The sequence below is a fragment of the Mustelus asterias genome, chromosome 14 (genome assembly GCF_964213995.1).
Source record: "Mustelus asterias chromosome 14, sMusAst1.hap1.1, whole genome shotgun sequence".
NCBI lineage: Eukaryota > Metazoa > Chordata > Chondrichthyes > Carcharhiniformes > Triakidae > Mustelus > Mustelus asterias.
This window is the reverse complement of record NC_135814.1, coordinates 19,014,834-19,035,512: the sequence shown is the minus strand read 5'-3', so window position 1 is coordinate 19,035,512 and position 20,679 is coordinate 19,014,834. Positions and strand designations below refer to the sequence as shown.

Below are 20,679 nucleotides of genomic sequence, written 5' to 3'. Positions count from 1 at the left end.
GCCAGTGAATTCAAAGTAAAGTAGCGGAACTGGTATTGGAACTGGTGGTCAGCAGTGTATAGACCATAAAACATAGGAGCAGAATTAGGCCACTTGGCCCATCGAGTCTGTTCCACCATTCAATCATGGCTGATATTTTTCTCGTCCCCATTCTCCTGCCTTTTCCCCATAACCCCTGACCCCCTTATTAATCAAGAACCTATCTATCTCTGTCTTAAAGACATTCAGTGACCTGGCCTCCACAGCCTTCTGTGGCAAAGAGTTCCACAGATTCACCACACTCTGGCTGAAGAAATTCCTCCTCATCTCTGTTTTAAAGGATCGTCCTTTTAGCCTGAGGTTGTGTCCTCTGGTTCTAGGTTTTCCTACTAGTGGAAACATTCTCTCCACGTCCACTCTATCCAGGCCTCCCAGTATCCTGTAAGTTTCAATAAGATCCCCCCTCATCCTTCTAAACTCCAACGAGTACAGACCCAGAGTCCTCAACCATTCCTCATACGACAAGCTCTTCATTCCAGGGATCATTCTTGTGAAACTCCTCTGGACCCTTTCCAAGGCCAGCACATCCTTCCTTAGATGTGGGGCCTAAAACAGCACACAATACTCCAAATGGGGTCTGACCAGAGCCTGCTACAGCCTCAGAATTAGATCCTTGCTCTTGTATTCTAGCTCTCTTGACATGAATGCTAACATTGCATCTGCCTTCCTAACTGCCAACTGAACCTGCACGTTAACCTTAAGAGAATCTTGAACAAGGACTCCCTGGTCCCTCTGTGTTTCTGATTTCCTAAGCATTTTCCCATTTAGAAAATAGTCTATGCCTCCATTCCTCCTTTCAAAGTGCATAACCTCACACTTTTCCACATTGTATTCCATCTGCCACTTCTTTGCCCACTCTCCTAACCTGTCCAAGTCCTTCCGTAGCCCCCTGATTCCTCAATACTACCTGTCCCTCTACATATCTTTGTATCATCTGCAAACTTAGCAACATTGCCTTCAGTTCCTTCCCCCAAATCGTTAAAGTATATTGTGAAAAGTTGTGGTCCGAACACTGATCCCTGAGGCACAACACTAGTCATCCCCACTCTCTGCCTTCTGCCAGTCAGCCAATCCTCTATCCATGCCAGGATCTTAATCTTAACACATGGGCACTTAACATATTTAACAGTTTCCTCTGCTGCACCTTGCCAAAGGCTTTCTGGAAATCTAAATAAATCACGTCCACTGGTTCTCCTTTATCTAACTTCCTTGTTACCTCCTCAAAGAACTCGAACAGATTTGTCAGACATGACCTCCCCTTGACAAAGCCGTGCTGACTTAGTCCTACTTTATCATGCACTTCCAAGTACTCTGCAATCTCATCTTTAATAATGGATTCTAAAATCTTGCCAATGACCGAAGTCAGGCTAATAGGCCTATAATTTCCCATCTGCTTCCTCCCTCCCTTCTTTAACAGTGGTGTTACATTCGCTACTTTCCAGACTTCTAGTACCCTCCCTGCTTCCAGTGATTCCTGACAGAGGTGAAGGCCCAATTATAGGAAAAGTGCAGTTATTTCCCACACCTCTTTTAGATCCTATCCACGTATCTCATTAGTGAGTGTTGGGAACACATTATTCTGCACAATATAAAATGATTCCGTGTAATTGGCACAGTATTTCCTTGCCAGGCTATTTTTGCTGCCCTTGCACAAAAGTTACAGATGGCTTTGTGGAGAAGTTTGCACAGAGGAGCAAGTATTTATTTCTGCACAGGATGAATCCAACAAGTCGAAGCAACTGATCATCTGTTCAAGTTTAGTTTATTTATTAGTGTCACAAGTAGGCTTACATTAACACCGCAATGAAATTACCATGAAAATTCCCTAGTCGTCACACTCGGGGACACTGAGGGAGCATTTAGCATGGCCAATGCACCTAACCAGCCCATCTACCAGATTGCAGGAGGAAACCAGAGCACCCAGAGAAAACCCACGCGGACATGGGGAGAGCATGCAGACTCCACACAGACAGTGACCTAAGCTGGGAATCGAACCCAGTTCCCTGGCGCTGTGAGGCAGCAGTGCTAACCACTGTGCCACGGTGCCACCCATGTTCTAAAAGATGCCAGCAAATTCACTAATAACCTCGCATTCAGATCCCACCAGATAGCTCACCAGCAATGGAACGATGCCAGCAGTTTTATGCCGCTGTCTTTTCACTCTGCCTGACATCTGCAGAAAAATCAGTGTTTGGGAAAGCTGTAATAACTCTTCTGTACAACCCACAAATGGTTTCTTCATGATCCAGTCACATCTTCATATGTTAGTTTTGGAATTATTTTTGTAATTCATAGGACTTGGATGTAAATAATAGAGGAGATTTATAACTATCTAGAGCAGTTTGTTGACAAATTGCCTACAAACTAACTATGTACAGGCCTTTAGCAACTTAAGAGGCATATCTATAGAGCAATTATGGAGTAGAACAATATCAGGAATACCATAAGTTATATATGGATGTTATAATATATCACTATAAAATGGTTGCTATTTAACATTTGCTACTCAACTGTTGCAAATACCCAATGCTATTCAATACTTTGAAAGGTCTAATTTTCACTTTGAAAAGTTTATTACATGGATGTGGATGAGTTGCAATAATTCTTTCATAAAAACAGCTGCTTGTATTTAAACAGCACTTTCAATGTAGTGAAATGTGCCAAGGCATTGCTCAAGGCTATTAACAAACAGAATCTGGCACTTAGCCACATAAGATGATATTAGGGCAGATAACCGAAAGTCTGGTCAAAGAATTCGTTTTTAAGGAGCATTTTATCGGAGGAAAGAGAGGTTGAGCGGCAGAGTGCTTTAGGGAGGGAACTTCAGAGATTACGACGTTGGTAGCTGAAGGCATGGCTGCCAGTTGTGGGGTGATTAAAATTAGGAATGTTGAAAAGGCCAGAATTGGAAGAGCACAGATATCTCAGAGAGTTGCGGGGCTGGGGGGATTACAGAGATGGGGGAGGAGGAGAATCTCCCTATGGCCCTGGATGGATTTGAAAACAAAGATGTTGAAAACCAAGAAATTGCTTGACTGGGAATCAATGTCGGTCAGTGAGCACAAAAGTGACAGGTGAATGGGACTTGGTGAGTGCTATGACACAGGCTGTACAGTTGTGGATGACCTCAAGTTTACATAGAGTAGAATGTGAGACCAGCCAGGACTGCATTAGAATAGTCAAAACTTGGAGTATAAAGGGCATGATTGAGAGTTTCAGCAGCAGATTTGATGAGACAGGGCAATCTTAGCGATGGTGCAATTATGTTGTTGGAAGCTCATCTCTGCACCATGTATGACAGCAGAGTTGTGTATAGACTGGTTCAATCTCAAACTTTTGTCAGGTAGAGGGATAAAGCTAGGGGACAAAGTTCAGAATGGGGACTAAAAACAATGGCTTCAGATACCCCAAGATTTAATTGGAGGAAATTTCACTCATCCAGTCAACGTTCACCCTTCTGTATTGAAGAAGACCAGCTTCAATAATCATCCAGGCATTGGCCTGTGTAGGTGCAAAGGTGGCTGATAAGTCCTATCTTGGTACATCTTGGTGGCTGATGAGTCCTATCTGGCACGGTGGCACAGTGGTTAGCACTGCTGCCTCACAACACTAGGGACCTGGGTTCGATTCCTGGATTGGGTCACTGTCTGTGTGGAGTTTGCATGTTCTCCCTGCGTATGTGTGTGTGGGTTTCCTCTGGGTGCTCCGATTTCCTCCCACATTCTGAAAGACGTGCTGGTTAGGTGCATTGACCCAAACAGGTACTGGAATGTGGTGACTGGGGGAATGTCACAGTAACTTCACTGCAGTGTTAATGTAAGCCTCACTTGAGACCAATAAAATAAACTTTACTTTACAGAAAGTTCTAGTGCAATGAGGGCAGGACAGTGAGGCTGGCAGGTAGTTGGGGGCACTCTTCTCTTGTTTTTTATATGGTGAAAGTGAAAGAATGATGTTACTATTCTAAGTCACGATGGTCCGGGGTTGCAGGGGAACTTGCAGGGATGATGTTCCCATGCATCTGTTGAACTTGTCTTTTTTAGGTATAGGGGTTGCAGGTTTGGGAGTTGCTGCTGAAGGACCTTCAGTAAGTTGCTGCAGTGAATCGTGTAGGTGCCACTAAATTTTTAAAAATTCATTTATGAGATGTGGGCATCGCTGGCTAGGCCAGCATTTATTGCCCTTTCCTTAATTGCCCTTGAGAAGCTAGCAGTGAGCTACCTCCTTGAATCGTTGCAGTCCCTGTGGTGTAGGTATATATACAGTGCTGTTAGGGAGGACGTTCCAGGATTTGACCTAGCAACAGTGAAGAATAGCAATATATTTTCAAGTCAAGATGATGAGTGACTTAGAGGGGAACTTCCAGGTGATCGCATTCCCATATGTCTGCTGCCCTTGTCCTTCTTGATGGTAATGGTTGTGGTTTTAGAAGGTGCTGCCCAAGGATCTTTGGTGAGTTGCTACAGTGTATCTCGTAGAAGTTACACAGTGCTGCCATTGTTCATTGAGAGCAAAGGGAGTGAACATTTGTGGAAGGGGTAGCAATCAAGCAGGCTGCTTTGTCCTGGATGGTGTCAAGCTTCTTGAGTGTTATTAGAGTATCATCCTGGCAAATGGAGAATATTACATCACACGTCTGATAGATGGTGGAGAGGCTTTGAGGAGACAGGAGGTGAACTGCCAACCATGGAATCCCCAGTTTCTGATCAGCTCTTGTAGCCACTGTATTCATATGGTTAGTTCAGTTAAGTTTCTGGTCAGTGGTAACCCCCAGCATATTGATGGTGGACGCTTCAGCGATGGTAATGGCATTCAGCAGTTGAATGTCAAGGGGAGATTGTTAAATCCTCTCTTGTTGGCGATCGTCATTGCCTGGCATTTATCTGGTGCGAATGAGAATAACGTGGGAGCAGAAAAGGAAGCCATTGTAAGTGACATATCGGATGCTTTAGATGAGAATGGAACCAGGTGAGAGGAGTTCCATCCAGGTGGACAACAGGTGAAGGGGTGTTGGAGGGGGTTGGTGTGGTCAACTGTTGAAAAGGCTGAAGCTAGGTTGAGAAGGATAAGAAGGAGAAGTTTAGCTTTGTCACGGTCACATAGAATGCCATGACACAGGAATGTATCTCAAGCCAACTCACTAGAGCATTAACAAAATTTGACACCAACAGGATCTGGCCCAAAATGACTGTAAAAAGTCAGACTAGGCACAGACTCCTATTCAGACATTTGTTGCAATAATCTGAAGAAACACATTATTATTTCAAAATCTTCCTTTTGATTTTCTTCCAAAACTTCTGTCGTGAGTTAAGCTATGGATTGGATTTCCTTTTGTGAAAAAAAAACACAGATGTCCAGTTTTAATAATTGGTTTTATGCCTCTTACTGGAATTTGATGCAAGACATTTCCAAGGAATCAACATACTTAATATTTCATCATTAATTCTGGATTATGGTCATTTTGGAGTTGAGTTTCTGAAAATCTAATAGGAAATAAAAACAATAAACCCGACTGCAAGTTCAAACATGATATTTTGGACTCCATTCTAAATACAAATAGAATGATACTTGACAGAATACTGAATAGAATGATACATGACAGAAGGAGGTCATTTGGTTGATCGTGACTGTGTCAGTTCGTTGGTTGAGTTATCCAACTAACTCCACTTCTCTCCTCTTTTTGCAGAGCTCTGTAAATGTTTGTCCCTTCAAGTACTTTCCAATTCTCTATCGATTATTACCAATGAATCTACTTCCACCAGTCATTCACGCAGCGCATTCCCAATTGCAACAACTTGCTGTCGTGAAAATGTGTTTCGCCATGTCGCCCTACTGGTTCATTTGCCAAGTGGCTTAAATCTGTGTCCTCTAATTAATAAACCTTCTGCCACTGAAAAGAGTTCTCTATCAAAGCCATTCATGATTTGGAGCTTCATTACCAAATCTCTCCTTAATCTTTTCTGGTCTCAGGAGAACAACCCCAGATTCTCCAGTTTCTCCACATATCTTCTTTTTTGGAAAAAAAACAGGTGTAAGAACCTTTTCAAAGAAACAATGATAACCTACTCTGATGGATTAGTTGGCAAAGGTATTTGCAGTTGAACCATCCAATCCATGTGGCCCCAGGCTCCATTCCTGGTCTGTCCTGAATTAGTTTTTTAAAATTATTCATTCGTGGGACATGGGCATCGCTGGCTGGCCAGCATTTATTGTCCATCCCTAGTTACCCTTGGAGGGCAGTTGCGAGTCAACCACATTGCTGTTGCTCTGGAGTCACATGTAGGCCAGACCAGGTAAGGATGGCAGATTTCCTTCCCTAAAGGACAGTAGTGAACCAGATGGGTTTTTATGACAATCGACAATGATTTCATGGTCATCAGTAGATTCTTAATTCTCGATATTTTTTATTGAATTCAAATTCCACCAGCTGCTGTGGCGGGGTATGAATCAGGGTCCCCAGAACATTAGCTGAGTTTCTGGATTAATAGTCTAGCGATAATACCACTAGGCCATCACTTCCCCTTGACTTGGTTAAATTCAGGTGGACTGACAGGGGAGCAGGACAATAAATCTCAGGGCATCTGGGTTTGGGTGAGGATAAGCAGTCTCACTGATGGTCACAATATGAAGACACTTGCTGATAATTGTGTGCATGTGGGTATTAAGGGCAATAGCATGCATCATCTGTGAGGATTACACCCTTTGGTTTGCAACTCTTAGATCAAATAGAGTGTGGCATGTTTCCTGACCTGCTGAAACCATGAGAATACCACAGAAGTTTATAACAGAGAAGGAAGCAATTCAGCTCATCATGTCTGCACTGTCATTGAAGAAAAATACTGCGAATGATGCTGGAAATCCGAAATAAAAGCAGAAAGTGCTGGAAAAATTCAACAGGTCCGACAGCATCTGTTGAGAAAGAGAAATCGAGTCCAATATGACTTCTTCTGGGTAGAAATATACCGGGTTTTATGTTGTTGAAAAGTAGGGAGGGTCAGGCAGAACCTTTGTCTTTCTGTCTTTTACAATCAACCTCTTTCTTGGCCAAATCTCCCTCTTTTGTGTCATCAGCAAATTTTGAGCTTTTTTTCCCTGTACCCAAGTCCAAATAATATAAACTGCAAATAAAACTGAATCCAACCCTTTTCAGCACATACTGCTGTGGCGCAACACCCAAACCTCCTGCAGTCTGAGCAAATTTACCTTTTTGCTTCCTAACTCAGTATTCGTACTGCTTTACTTCCTCCTATACCAAGCAGCTGAATTTTGTCAGATACCTTATAAAACACAGTCTAGCGTCAAAAACCTCCGACCTCGTCCGCGGCTGACATTCTCCGGTACCACGGAAGTGAATGGAGTTTTGGCGAGAACGCCAAATTCTCCAGTCTTCCCGTTTGCAGCGGAGCAGGAACGGATGAGGTTGGAGAATCCCACCCTAAAGTCCATTGCACTGCACTCCAATTCCACTATCCATTCACCACTCACTTCTTGAAACAATAATGCAATGTATCAAATATAACTTGCCTTTTACAAATCCATACCAACCGTCCTTTAACCAACACATTTCTAAATCCTTACTAACCCAGAATCATGATAAGACTTCCAACCTCTGATGACACCTACGCAATGGCTATTTAGACAAGTGGCCACTCGGTACTGAATGAAGTTGACCAACTGTAAAATCATGAAGTATGAACAAGACCATTCAGAGAAGGACAAGAAACAATAATACTGCTCCCCCCCCCCCCCCCCCAAAAAACAAACCCTACTGAACTACAGTTTTCACAAGGAAGAGATAAGCACCAAACTCAATATGACTGGCAGAAAAACTGATATGGAACTTTCCACAGCAGAATTGCTATTGCCAACCCCATGTGCTGTCAATTAGAAAATAATGTAAAGCTCCCCGGGGAGTTTGTTAGATGAATTTCAATTGTCCATGTACTGGAGCATGTTCAACTGGCTGCTTGGGATCGTGCCAATGATATCTGAAAGAGACCTCTCAGTAACAATATAAGGGAGGACAGAATAATGGAGATCATTCATTCATTCTACTAACCTCACGGGTTATGTATAATCTCATTCAAACTGAGCTCTACTGCTGGCAACTGATTTCCTGACCAAAAGTTCCTCATATTTTCCTACATTCAACTTTTCAGGAGGTAAAGAAGTTGAATGGAGAAAAACTCTGGAATATTTGTCTAATCTTATTTTAGCATTATTCATCCATAACTATTTATTTTTTGGCTTTACTTTTCCACTAGTCCCAGCAGCTTGAGAATGATCATGGTATATAAGGATGTGATCATCTAGGTTTGTACTACTCTCAATTCTATAGCTAAGCAGGTAACTAAAGCCTCTTGATCTTTGCTGCTCCACCACAGTGACCAGCTCTGCCAAATTAATATGGTATGGGGGCGGGGGGGCGGGGGGGGATCATTATCTGACCCTCAATTGGAGGATGACATCTACTCAAGATTCCATGTTTCTGGCATGGGTTCCCGTGTGCCTGAACAGACCAATTCTTGACCTGTATATCTTTAGGAACAATGGGAACGACATCCCATGAAGTAGTATAGAATCATAGAATTCTACAGTGCAGAAGGAGTCTAATAGGCCCATCGAGTCTGCACCGACCACATCCCACCCAGGCCCTATCCCCACAACCCCTTGCATTTACCCTCGCTAGTCCCCTGACACTAAGGGGCAATTTAGCATGGCTAATCCACCTAACCTGCACATCTTTTGGACTGTGGGAGGAAACTGGAACATCCGGAGGAAACCCACGCAGATACAGGGAAAATGTGCAGACTCCACACAGACAGTGACCCAAACCGGGAATCGAACCCAGGTCCCCAGGGCTGTGAGGCAGCAGTGCTAAACACTGTGCCACCATGCCATCCCAGTGTCCCAGTCCAACCCAGTGTGTAGGAGTTGATTCCTTTTCTTTCCTACTCTGGAAATGGTGTGGGTAGAAATAGGGATACAAGAATAAAGGAATTTTGGAGTACAAATACATCAATCATTAAAGATTGCAAGGCCATAAAAAAAACACACCAAGCACTTGGATTCTTTTCTAAAGGAATAGGATTGAAAAGTAGGGAAGTATGCTAAATCTTTATCAAGCTTTGGTGAGATCATACTTAGGGTACTGTGGACAGTTCTGCTCGGCATATTATGAATCGGATACAGAGGCACTGGAGAGGTGCAGAAAAGATTCATAAGAATTATACCAGAAATGCACGGGTATACATACCCGGAAAGATTGACATGCTCTGTTTCTTTTCCCTTGAAAAAAGAAGGCTGAAGGTTGACCTAATTCTGGAAAGGTTTGATAGAGTGGCTACAGAGGGCAGAATTTACCCATCCTGCACACCACGGGAATCGAACAATGCAAAGGTCCGTTGACCACAGGCAGGAATTTCCGCCCTTGGGACGAGCACGGCCGGAAAAGCCCGCCCAGAGAGATAGATTTTGTCATTCCAACGCTGAGCTCCAGTGGATAAAGTGCTCTAACGTTTGTGAACACTTACATAATGCTGGTCAATAAAGTGGATTCAGTACTCTTCAGTATTCAACAGTATTGAGAAACTGTAGTGCTTTTATTTTTACAATGGCTTAAAGTCAAACATTACTGAATCATTGCAATATTTGCACAGATGTCAGATTTCTTTGATTGAAATCCATCTGTTGGGCCTTTGAAATATATGGCTTCAGGGACTCTGTTTATTGAGCTCAGAAGGATTTGTGCATTTAGTTGGAATCTCATTATAAATGAAGCAGCTTTTGAAATATTGTTGTTTATTTTGACAGATTAATGAGCAATTGAGGAGAATGTTCTTCAAGGGAGGTTTCAATGGCTTTGCGTTTGATGACAGTTTTATTAACTTCTGAGAGGAGTGATTTTATTGAATGGATTTGTTTAAATTTCACAAGCATTTCAAAAAATCAAGAGGATAACAGGACTTTTTAATTCTGCCCAGGAGTGAGTGGGCTTTGAGGAGGAAATTAGGGGCGCAAAGGGGCATGGGATATATGAAGAGGCATAGTGAGATCATGGGTGAGTGAGTTAGATGAAGGGTGGTGACTGGGGGAGCCTAATAGCCCCAGATGAACCTGTACCTGAGGTCACCATTGCAGATGTCACAGCAGCCTTCTCGAAGGTCAACTCACGGAAAGCGACTGGCCTGGATGGGGTTGGGGTACCCAGATGAGCACTCAGATCCAGCGCGGATTAGCTGGCGGGGATATTCACAGACATCTTCAACCTCTCTTAACAACAATCTGAGGTCCCTATCTGCTTCAAGAAGATGACCATCATCTTGGTACCAAAGAAAAGCCAAGCATCGTGCCTGGTGGTTCTACATCCATCATTATGAAGTACTTTGAAATGTTAGTCATGGCAGGAATCAATTGTGGCCTCCCAGATTTCATGGATCCACTACAGTTCACCTATTGCTGCAACAGGTCCACAGCAGATGCTATCTTCCTGGCCCTGCACTCAACCTTGGAACACCTAGATTACAAAGACATCTATGACAGACTGCTATTTATCGACTACAGCTCAGCCTTCAACACCATTGTTCCTATGAAACTCATCTATAAACTCCGTCCACTATGACTCTCACCACCTTTTACAGATGCACCATAGAAAGCATTCTTTCTGGCTGTATCACAGCTTGGTATGGTTCCTGCTCTGTCTAAGACCACAAGAAACTACAAAGGGTCGTGAACGAAGCCCAGTCCATCACTCAAACCAGCCTCCCACCCATTGACACTGTCTACACTGCCTCGGAAAAGCAGTCAGCATGATTAAGGACCCCACGCACCCCAGACATACTCTCTTCCATCTTCTTCCATCGGGAAAAAGATACAAAAGTCTGAGGACACATATCAACTAACTCAAGAACAGCTTCTTCCCTGTTGCCATCAGACTTTTGAATGGACCTACCTCGCCTTAAGTTCTTTCTCTACACCCTAGCTATGACTGTAACATTACATTCTGCACTCTCTCCTTTCCTTCTCTATAAACGGTATGCTTTGTTTTGTATAGCATGTGAGAAACAATACTTTTCACTGTATATTAATATATGTGACAATAATAAATCAAATCAAATCAAAACTAATCCACAAAACTGGGTCAATGTCCTAGTGAATGGAGGTGGGCATGCTAACCTGCCAGCTTTGGTATGCACCCATTTAAGACCTACATTAGAAGGCAGCAATCCTTATTCAGGCCTGCCCCGAGTTCCAGGGTTGATATAACATGTGTGTGTGCGTTCATTCAGAACTCAGGAAGGTGACATCAGGGAATAGTCCAATTAGCGATTTTCAAGCTCTTGATGAAAATCCGGCCTGGAATATTTCCTCTTCAGAGGAAGAGTATGCCTGGAGGCCAAAACTATAAGACAATCAGCAAGAAATCCAATGGGGAATTCATTCGAAACGTCTTTACTCAAAGAGTAGTGAAAATGTGGAACTTGCAACCACAGGTAAAGGTTGGTGTGAATAGAATGGATGGCATTTAGGGGAAGCTAGACAAACATTTGAGGGAGAAGGGAATAGATGATTACAATGTAGATTTACATGAGAGAAGATGGGAGGAGGCTTGATTGGAGCATAAACACCAGCATGGACTAGTTGGGCTGAATGACCTGTTTCTGTGCCATCTCTAACCCTCGGTAAATTTCCTTATACAATCATACAGCACATCGAATTGTACATACAAATGGAGGCCATTTGATTCACCATACCCATGCTATCTTCTTGAAAGACCATCTTTGCTGTTGATTGTTGAAAGCAATGATATTCTTGATAAGCTTGAGTGGACAGAAATGCACAATGCTCCAAATGGGGTGAAAGAATGGTTTTGTATAAAGCTGCAAAATTTATACTTGCTTCATGTTTTCGAGGATGTTGAAGTAATAAATTTAACATAAACATTTTCCTTAACTTTTTCAACTTATCATAACCATCACTGGCCGTACACAGAGGACACAGTACACAGAGAAGTACACTTAAGAAAGGATTTACTGGCACTGGAGGGGGTGCAGAGGAGATTCACTAGGTTGATTCCGGAGTTGAGAGGGTTGGCTTATGATGAGAGACTGAGTAGACTGGAACTACACTCATTGGAATTCAGAAGAATGAGGGGAGATCTTATAGAAACATATAAGATTATGAAGGGGATAGATAAGGTAGAAGCAGGGAGGTTGTTTCCAGTGGCAGGTGAAACTAGAACTAGGGGGCATAACCTCAAAATAAGGGGGAGCAGATTTAGGACTGAGTTGAGAAGGAACTTTTTCACCCAAAGGGTTGTGAATCTGTGGAATTCCCTGACCAGTGAAGGAGTTGAGGCTACCTCATCGAATGTTTTTAAGGCAAGGATAGATATATTTTTGAACAGTAAAGGAATTAAGGGTTATGGTGAGTGGGCGGGTAAGTGGAGTGAGTCCACGAAAAGATCAGCCATGATCTTATTGAATGGCGGAGCAGGCTCGAGGGGCCAGATGGCCTACTCGTGCTCCTAGTTCTTATGTTCTTATGCTGTTATGAGGCAAAATTACAAAATCAGATTACACTTATTGAGTTTCTCTCTGGGAGAACAAACAATTCTTGGTAATTCTCAGGAATTAATTCTGTTGACTTTCTGTCACCTTTAATTACTATGGTATCACTTTTCTCAAAGTTTAAAGTTGAACCCTCCTGAAAAAGTTAATCTGATTTTATTAAAGCCTTCTATTAACTGCTGTGAGCAAAGCTGTATTTTATTTTTAAACAACAGTGCTTTATAAAGAATGGTTTGTAGTTGATCCCTTTTTTATTGCAATGGAATGATTCCATCTTCCAATTTCCCATCATGTTTCTGACAAATATAAGCATCCTACTCCCAGAGGTTAGATTATCAGAGACTTTCCTTTAAAACATGGGAAACAGAAATGAGGAATAAAGAACAGGTAAACAGTAAGAATTAAAACAGAAAAAGGGTGACCATGCATCTAAAGGCTGTCACTGAATTATTTCCAAATAACCAACTCTAGATTATTACTCAATAAACTGGCACAGGTGACACCTGCCAATACTTAAGTACGGATGTTATATAAAAACTTGATGGATATTCTTGACATTGATTGCTGAAGCTCTACAGAGTTTATGAATGATAACCAAGCTGACATTGACGGCTAACATTGTAGAATCTCAATTACTATAGAATCCAATTAGTCCCACTCGCTTACACAGAAACAGAAAATGCTGGAGAAACTCAGCAGGTCTGACAGCATCCATGGAGATAGAATAGAGTCAACGTTTCAAGTCTGGATGACCCTTCGTTCAGAGCTCCAAGGTCACCCAGAATCGAAACGTTGGCCCTATTCTTTCTCCACAGATGCTGTCAGACCTGCTGAGTTTCTCCAGCAATTTCTGTTTTTGTTTCAGATTCCAGCATCCACAGTATTTTGCCTTGATCTTAGTCCAACTCCCTACTTCCTTCCTCGTGTCCTTGGATTTTTTTTCTCCTTCGAGAACTTATCTGATTTTCTTTTCATTGCTAATATTGAATCTGTACCCATCATCTCAAATGAGAGAATCCAACCATCTTCACTTGTCATTCAAGGTATTACCATTCCTGAATTGCCCAGTATCAACAACCTGCGGATTCCCACTGACCACGGCTACAAGAGCAAGTCAGAGGCTGGGTGTTCGTCAGTGAGTAACTGACTGCCTAACCATCCAAGCACTGACCACCATCTACAAGGTCTAAGTCAAGAGTATGAAGGATTGCCCTCCACTTGCCTGGATGCTCCAATAAAACTCCAGAAGCTTGAAACCATCCAGGTCAAAGCGACCCTTCTGGCTGACACTCCATCCACCACCTTAAACATTCACTCAGTTCACCACTGGCACACAGTGTGTACCATCTACAACAATGTGTATCATCGTGGGGCAGCACGGTGGCACAGTGGTTAGCACTGCTGCCTCACAGTGCCAGGGACCCGGGTTCAATTCCAGCTTGGGTCAATGTCTGTGTGGAGTTTGCACATTCTCCCCATGTCTGCGTGGGTTTCCTTCGGGTGCTCTGATTTCCTCCCACAGTCCAAAGATGTGCAGTATAGGTGGATTGGCCATGCTAAATTGACCCTAGTGTCAGGGGAATTAGCAGGGTAAATATGTGTGGGGCTACGGGAATGGGGCCTGGGTGGGATTGTGGTTGGTGCAGGCTCGATGGGTCGATTGGCCTCCTTCTGCACTGTAGGGATTCTATGATTCTATGTAGGCTCACTACAACAACTTGCCAAGGCTCATTTACCAGCAGGTCTACCAGTTAGAAGAACAATGTATGGAAATACCATCACCTGCCATACCATCCTGACTAGAAACTATGGGCGGAATTCTCCGGCCGTTCATGTCCCACCACCGCTGCCAGTGAGAACAGAGAATTTGGCACACAGCCAAAACGCCAGTCACTGCAGTGGAACCAGAGAATCCCAGCTGCTAATGACGTTGGAGATTCCATGCCTATATCACCATTCCTTAACTGTGACTGGGTCAAGAAAGCAGAACCTCTCCATAACAGCACTATGAAAGTGCCTAAATCACAGAGACTGAAACAGTACAAGAAGACAACTCACACTCCACTTTCTCATGGACAATTAAGGATAGGCAAGAACCATAGAACCATAGAAAAGTTACCGCACAGAAGGAGGCCATTTGACCCATCTTGTCCATGCCAGCCTGTGGACATCCAGCTGCCCTTTCTAATCCCACCTTCCTGCACTCGGCCCATAGCCCTGTAGCTTACAGCACTTAAAGTGCAGGTCCAGTTATCCTTTATAAGAGTTGAGGGTCCACCACCCTTTGCGTAAAACAAGTTCTTCCTCTTGCCCCCTCTGCACCTACTGCCACTTATCTTGAATCAATGTCCCCCGGTTCTAGAATTCTCCACCAAGGGAAACAATTTTATCCAGTCCACTCTATCTCTTCCCCTTATACTTATATACTCCTCTATCAACTCACCCCTCAGCCTTCTTTGTTCCAAGGAAAATAATCCCAACCTATCCAATCTCTCCTCATAGCAACACTTTTATAACCCTGGCAACATTCTTGTAAACCTCCTCTGCACTTTCTCCAGAGCAATTATGTCCTTCCTATAATGTCTCACCAGAACTGCACACAATACTCCAGTTGTAGCCTCACCAGTGTTTTACACAATTCCAACTTTATATCCTTACTTTTATATTCTATTCCTCTGCCAATGGCAGAGAGCATTCCATATGCTTTCTTTACAACCTTGTCTACTTGAACTGCTGTCTTTCGGGACCTGTGTACTTGTATGCCAAGATCTCTCACTTCATCTACCCTTTGTAGTATATTCCCATTTATTGTGTATTCCCTATAACTGTTTGACTTCCCTAAATACATTACCTCACACTTCTCTATGTTAAAATCCATCTGCCACTTTACCGCCCACTCCACCAACCCGTCGATATCGTTTTGTAGATTATAGCTATCCTCTACACCATCCACAACTCGGCGAATCTTTGTATCGTCTGCAAATTTTCCAATCATGCCCCCCATGTTCACGTCCAAATCATTAATATATAACCCAACAGCAAGGGTCCCAACACCGAGCCCTGTGGAATGCCACTTGAAACAACTTTCCATTTGTAAGGGCATCCATTGACCACTTGTTTCCTGTTACTAAGCCAACCTTTGATCCAGTTTGCCACATTACCGTGTATCCCATGAGCTTTTACTTTTTTGACCAATCTGTCACGTGGGACCTTGTCAAATGCCTTGCTATAATCCGTGTACACAACATCCACGGCACTACTTTCAACAACCCTTCTTGTCACTTTGTCAACAAGGTCAATCAAGTTTATGAGGCAAGAACCTTCTTTTGACAAATCCACACTGACCATCCCTGACAAGTCCATGCCTTTCTATGTGACAGTTAATCCTTTCTCTCAGTAGATTCAACTAATTTGCCTACTGTCAATGCAAGGCTAACTGGCCTACAATTCTTTGGCATTTCCTTAGATCCCTTTTTAAACAATGGAACTGCATTTCTCCAGTCCTCCAGTGGCTCCCCTGTATCTAGTGAGGATTGGAAAATTATCCTCAAAGCATCTGCAATCTCCTTCCTGACCTCCTTCATCAGCCTCGGAAACACTCCATCTGGCCCTGGTGACTTATCAACTATCAAGAGTTCCAACCCTTGGAGTACTTCCTCTCTCTTTATGATTATCTCATCCAATATCTCACAGTGTTCCTCCTGAACTACGAAACCTACATCATCCCTTTCCTTTGTGAACACGGAGACAAAATATCCATTTAAAACTCTTCGCACAGCCTCTGCGTCTACACACAAGTTTTCTTCTTTACCTCTGATAGGTCCCACTTTTTCCTTAACTAACCTCTTACAACTAATATATTGGTAAAACATCTTTGGGTTTTTGTAATGACTTCAATCAGGCCATTGAGGTTGGCCTATTGGAATATGAACTCTCTAATTAAGGAGTCAATTAATTGGCCAATCGGGGAGTCTTTTCCTGGTATTTAACTGAGAGTGTCAGTTCCTCTGGCACTTCAGAAGGTAGACTGCTGACTGATAGCACTCTGTGTACTGCTGTTGGAATTGTAAATAAAGGGATTTTGGTGAAGGAACTTCTGCCTCCCAAGACTTATTACAGTTTTATTTAACTTTCCTTGCTAATCTTTTTTCATGCCCTCTCTTTGATTTCCTTGTTTCCATTTTTACTTCGTCCCTGCACTTCTTATATTCACCTAGGGTATCTGCAATGCTTAGTTCTTTGTGCCGCCTATCGTACATTTTCTTTTTCTGTTTGATCTTCCCCTGTATTCTTCCAGATAACCATGGGGGTCTAGATTTGGCAGCACCACTCTTATTTTTGGAGGGAACATGTCTACTTTGTACATGTAGGATCTTGCTGAGGAAATGATGGCCTTGCCAGCAATGTTCATATCCTAGGAATAAATTATTTCAAGTTTTGGCTCAAGAACTTCTAACGCAGCCTACCATGAAATATTAAAGATTTCAACAAACACTGAAAACACAGTCAGTGACCCTGAACAATGTAGAGAGCAATACCACAGATGTTGCGTTTCACATTGATGTTGAAAAATTGAGAGTATTAACAAATATTGATGCAGATTTTGATCTTGAGGATTTTGAGAATGACACAGAGGATGTGGAGAATGATTCATAGAAATCATACAGTAAAAAGGTGATGCATTCCAAATCCTAACCACTCTTGCATCAAGGCTTTTCACCTCACTTTAAATCTGTTCCCATTAGTTATTGACCCTTCAGCCACTGGAAACATTCCTCTTTATTTACTCTATCAAAAGCAGTCATGATTTTAAACATGTCTATCATGTCTGCTTTTAACTTTAATGCAAAAGCAAAATACTGTGGATGCTGGACATTTACATATAAAGCAAAATGTCAATTTCTCTGACTGAAATCTTGCTGCTGTTCACGGCTGGTGGAATATTACTGTCCCGTCGATGGTGCACCCCTCCTGCGGGCTTCCCGGTGGCCAGGGGTGTGTTCAACAGGAAACCCCATTGACAATGGTGGGACCATAAGATTCCGCTGCCAGCGAGTGGTGCACTGCCTCCCACTGCTGCAAAACACGCCACGGAAGGGAAGACAAATTCTGCCCCCTGTCTTTTTGTAGGTTGGCAAACTGCTCTGAGGTCTTTGGGCCAATCCCAATTAAACTTGGTTGGATGATATCTTGAACAAAGGGACATGTTGTCAAGGAGTTGAAATCTAACCACCTCCATGGGGTGGGGGAGAGGGTACTATGGCCTTCTATCCCTGCCTACACTATTTCCCTGTGGGCATTGTAACATGGCGTGTTTTAACCAACCATAACCATACATTCCAAGAAAGAATGTGACAAATTTACGTCATAAATCCCTGACTTTCTTTTATATATCATTTGCTTTTATTTCTCATATCAGTTAAGTTCTGAGACACTACTTGGGAAGGGAAAGAAACAGGTGGCACACAGAGCCAGGGAACACAAAGAGGCTAGAGCAAAAAGGCAAAACATTTGACAGAAAGTGACAGGCAGCAATTAGAGAAAGGGAAGATGAAGAGGCCAGAGAAAGAAGGCAAGAAGTTGACAGAATACAACAGAATGGAAGAAGGATTAGTGCTGTAAGTAAAAGACCAAAATTCTTTAAAGAAGCATGCATCGATGATCCTCATCATGATAATGAGTCAGACCCAGGATATAATATATTAACAGTAGATAAGACATGTGTGAATGTTGTGGGACAGAAAAGTGGGGGAGAAGAGGTACCTCCAAAGTATTGTGTAAATGGTAAAGTGAGATTGCCAAAGTTAAGTGAGCCTCCTGACTCACCAAATGTTCTTCTTATGGGAACAACAACAAAGTCAAAATGCTGCTTGAGAAAATATCAGGAAATATAACAGCTAAGCACGATTGCCAAGAAATATCTTTGTTTTGGCTCTAGAACTTCTAACATAATCTATCATGAAATATTTAACGTTTCAACAAACACTGAAAATACGGACAGTGACCCTGAACAATGTAGAAAGCAATACCACAGATGTTGCATTTCGCACTGATGTTGAAAAATTGAGAATATTAACAAATATTGATTCAGATTTTCATTTTGAGGATTTTTGCGAATGGCACTGAGGATATGGAGAATGATTCAGAGAAATTATACAGTAAAAATTGCAAATCGAATTAAACTAGAGTCATGCCAAGTGAAGTGAATGAAAGTAAATTCATTGTGAAAATAAATATTTCTTGTCAAATAATGTTTTTGCGGCTAACTATTTTGTGTGAATTTAGCAATTTGTATTTCGTATTTGTGGAATTAAAATTGTTAATTAAGATTAATTGTATGAAAGAAGGTAGCATTTAATGTGAATTGTTGAATGAAATTAACTGAATATTCAATCCTTTCATGACAATATCTTAGTTTATTACATTATAAAAATGTTTTCTTTATCTTAATTTTTAAAAACTTTTTTTTTAACTTTCATTGATTTATTTCTGAGACATAGGATGGATAGCCCAGTTCGTCTGACATAAAAACAAACTGCTAGAAACACTCAGCAGATCAAGCAGCATCTGTGGAGAGATAAAAAGGGTTAACATTTCAGATCGATGACCTTTCATCATGGAGTTCCAGCATTTGTTCCCAGCCTTCTCTGTTCTTTGAAGACAACATCAGCTTTTGCCATCTGTCACATAACTGTAATCCCTCATCCCTGGAACCATTCTAGTAAATCTCTTCTCAACCCTTTCCAAAATCTTAATGTCTTCCCTAAAGTATGGTGCACAGAATTGGACACAGTGCTCTGGTTGGGGCTGAACTACTTTTTATCTAGGTTTAGCTTAACTTCCTATAGTTTATACTCGTTATAACACCCAGGGTCCCATATACTTTATTAACTACTTTGTTAACATGTACTGCCACCTTCACGGATTTGTCCAAAAATACCCCAGATCTCTCTGCTCCTTCATGCCTTCACAATTGTACCATTTAGCTGTATCATCACTCCTCTTTCTGCTAAAATGTATCACTTAACTGTATTGAATTTCACCCGCCAGATGTCCGCCAATTTCACCGACATTTTGAGGTCCATTACTAGCTCTGTCTGTTTACTACACTTGCAAATTTCGTGCTATCTCCAGCTTTTGAAATTATACCCCTGCAGCCCCAGCTCCAAGTCATTAAAGTGCATCATAAAGAGCAATGGTCCTCATTTTTATTCAATTTAGCACACTGTGCACACTGCTCACAGAGTGGTCTGCTCCACATTGGGGAGATTGTGCGACTGCTTTGTAGAGCATTGCAGTTCAGTTCACAAGCGTGAATTGAGCTTTCAGTTGCTTTTCATGTTAGTTCTCCTGCCCGTTCCTCTCTGTCCACAGCTTCCTACACTGTTCCAGTGAAGCTCAATGAGTAGTACCTTATCTTTCAATGAGGCACTTTACAGCATTTCAGATTCAACACTGATTTCAACAATTGGGGATCACGATTCATAATCTTTCTGTCAAAGGCTGCTCGCAAAGAGTCTGTTGTTGTCATTTACAGCTCCTCTAGATGTAACTTCCATTTCTTTGCTACCATTAGTACACCCTTTTGCCTTGCACTATCAATACTTTTGCCATTTAATCACTCCTGCCTTCCTCACAATCTTTCTGGCCATTCACGCAAGTGGGATCGTGTTTTTTCACCAATGCCGCACCTCCACCATGGATTTCCAGATGACAAGGGGTACATTCAATGGAAAAACCCATTGACAACAGCAGGACCAGAAGATCCCACTGCTGGCCAATGGTGGACGACCTCCGTTGCCATGAAACACATGGCGGGTTGTATGGAAAATCCCACCCTTTAAAAAAACATAATTTATGGGATGTAGGGGTTGCTGACTAGGCTAGCAATTATTGCCCATCCCTGGTTGCCCTTCAGAAGATGGTGGTGAGCTGCCTTCTTGAGCCACTGCAGTTGATTTGGTTTGGTTCTTCCTTTCCCTGTCTCCGTACTTGTTTAAAAACTATACTGAATCCTAAATAAAAACAGAAAATGCTGGAAATACTCAACAGGTCTGGCAGCATCGGTGGA

At 42.3% G+C, this 20,679-nt stretch overlaps 1 protein-coding gene across 1 annotated transcript in view; it reads left to right on the top strand.

The window, feature by feature from the left end:
* tnfaip6 (tumor necrosis factor, alpha-induced protein 6) overlaps positions 1-20,679 on the top strand; it is a 47,713-nt gene that overhangs the window by 13,978 nt on the left and 13,056 nt on the right. The gene's annotated exons all lie outside the window — the stretch shown is intronic.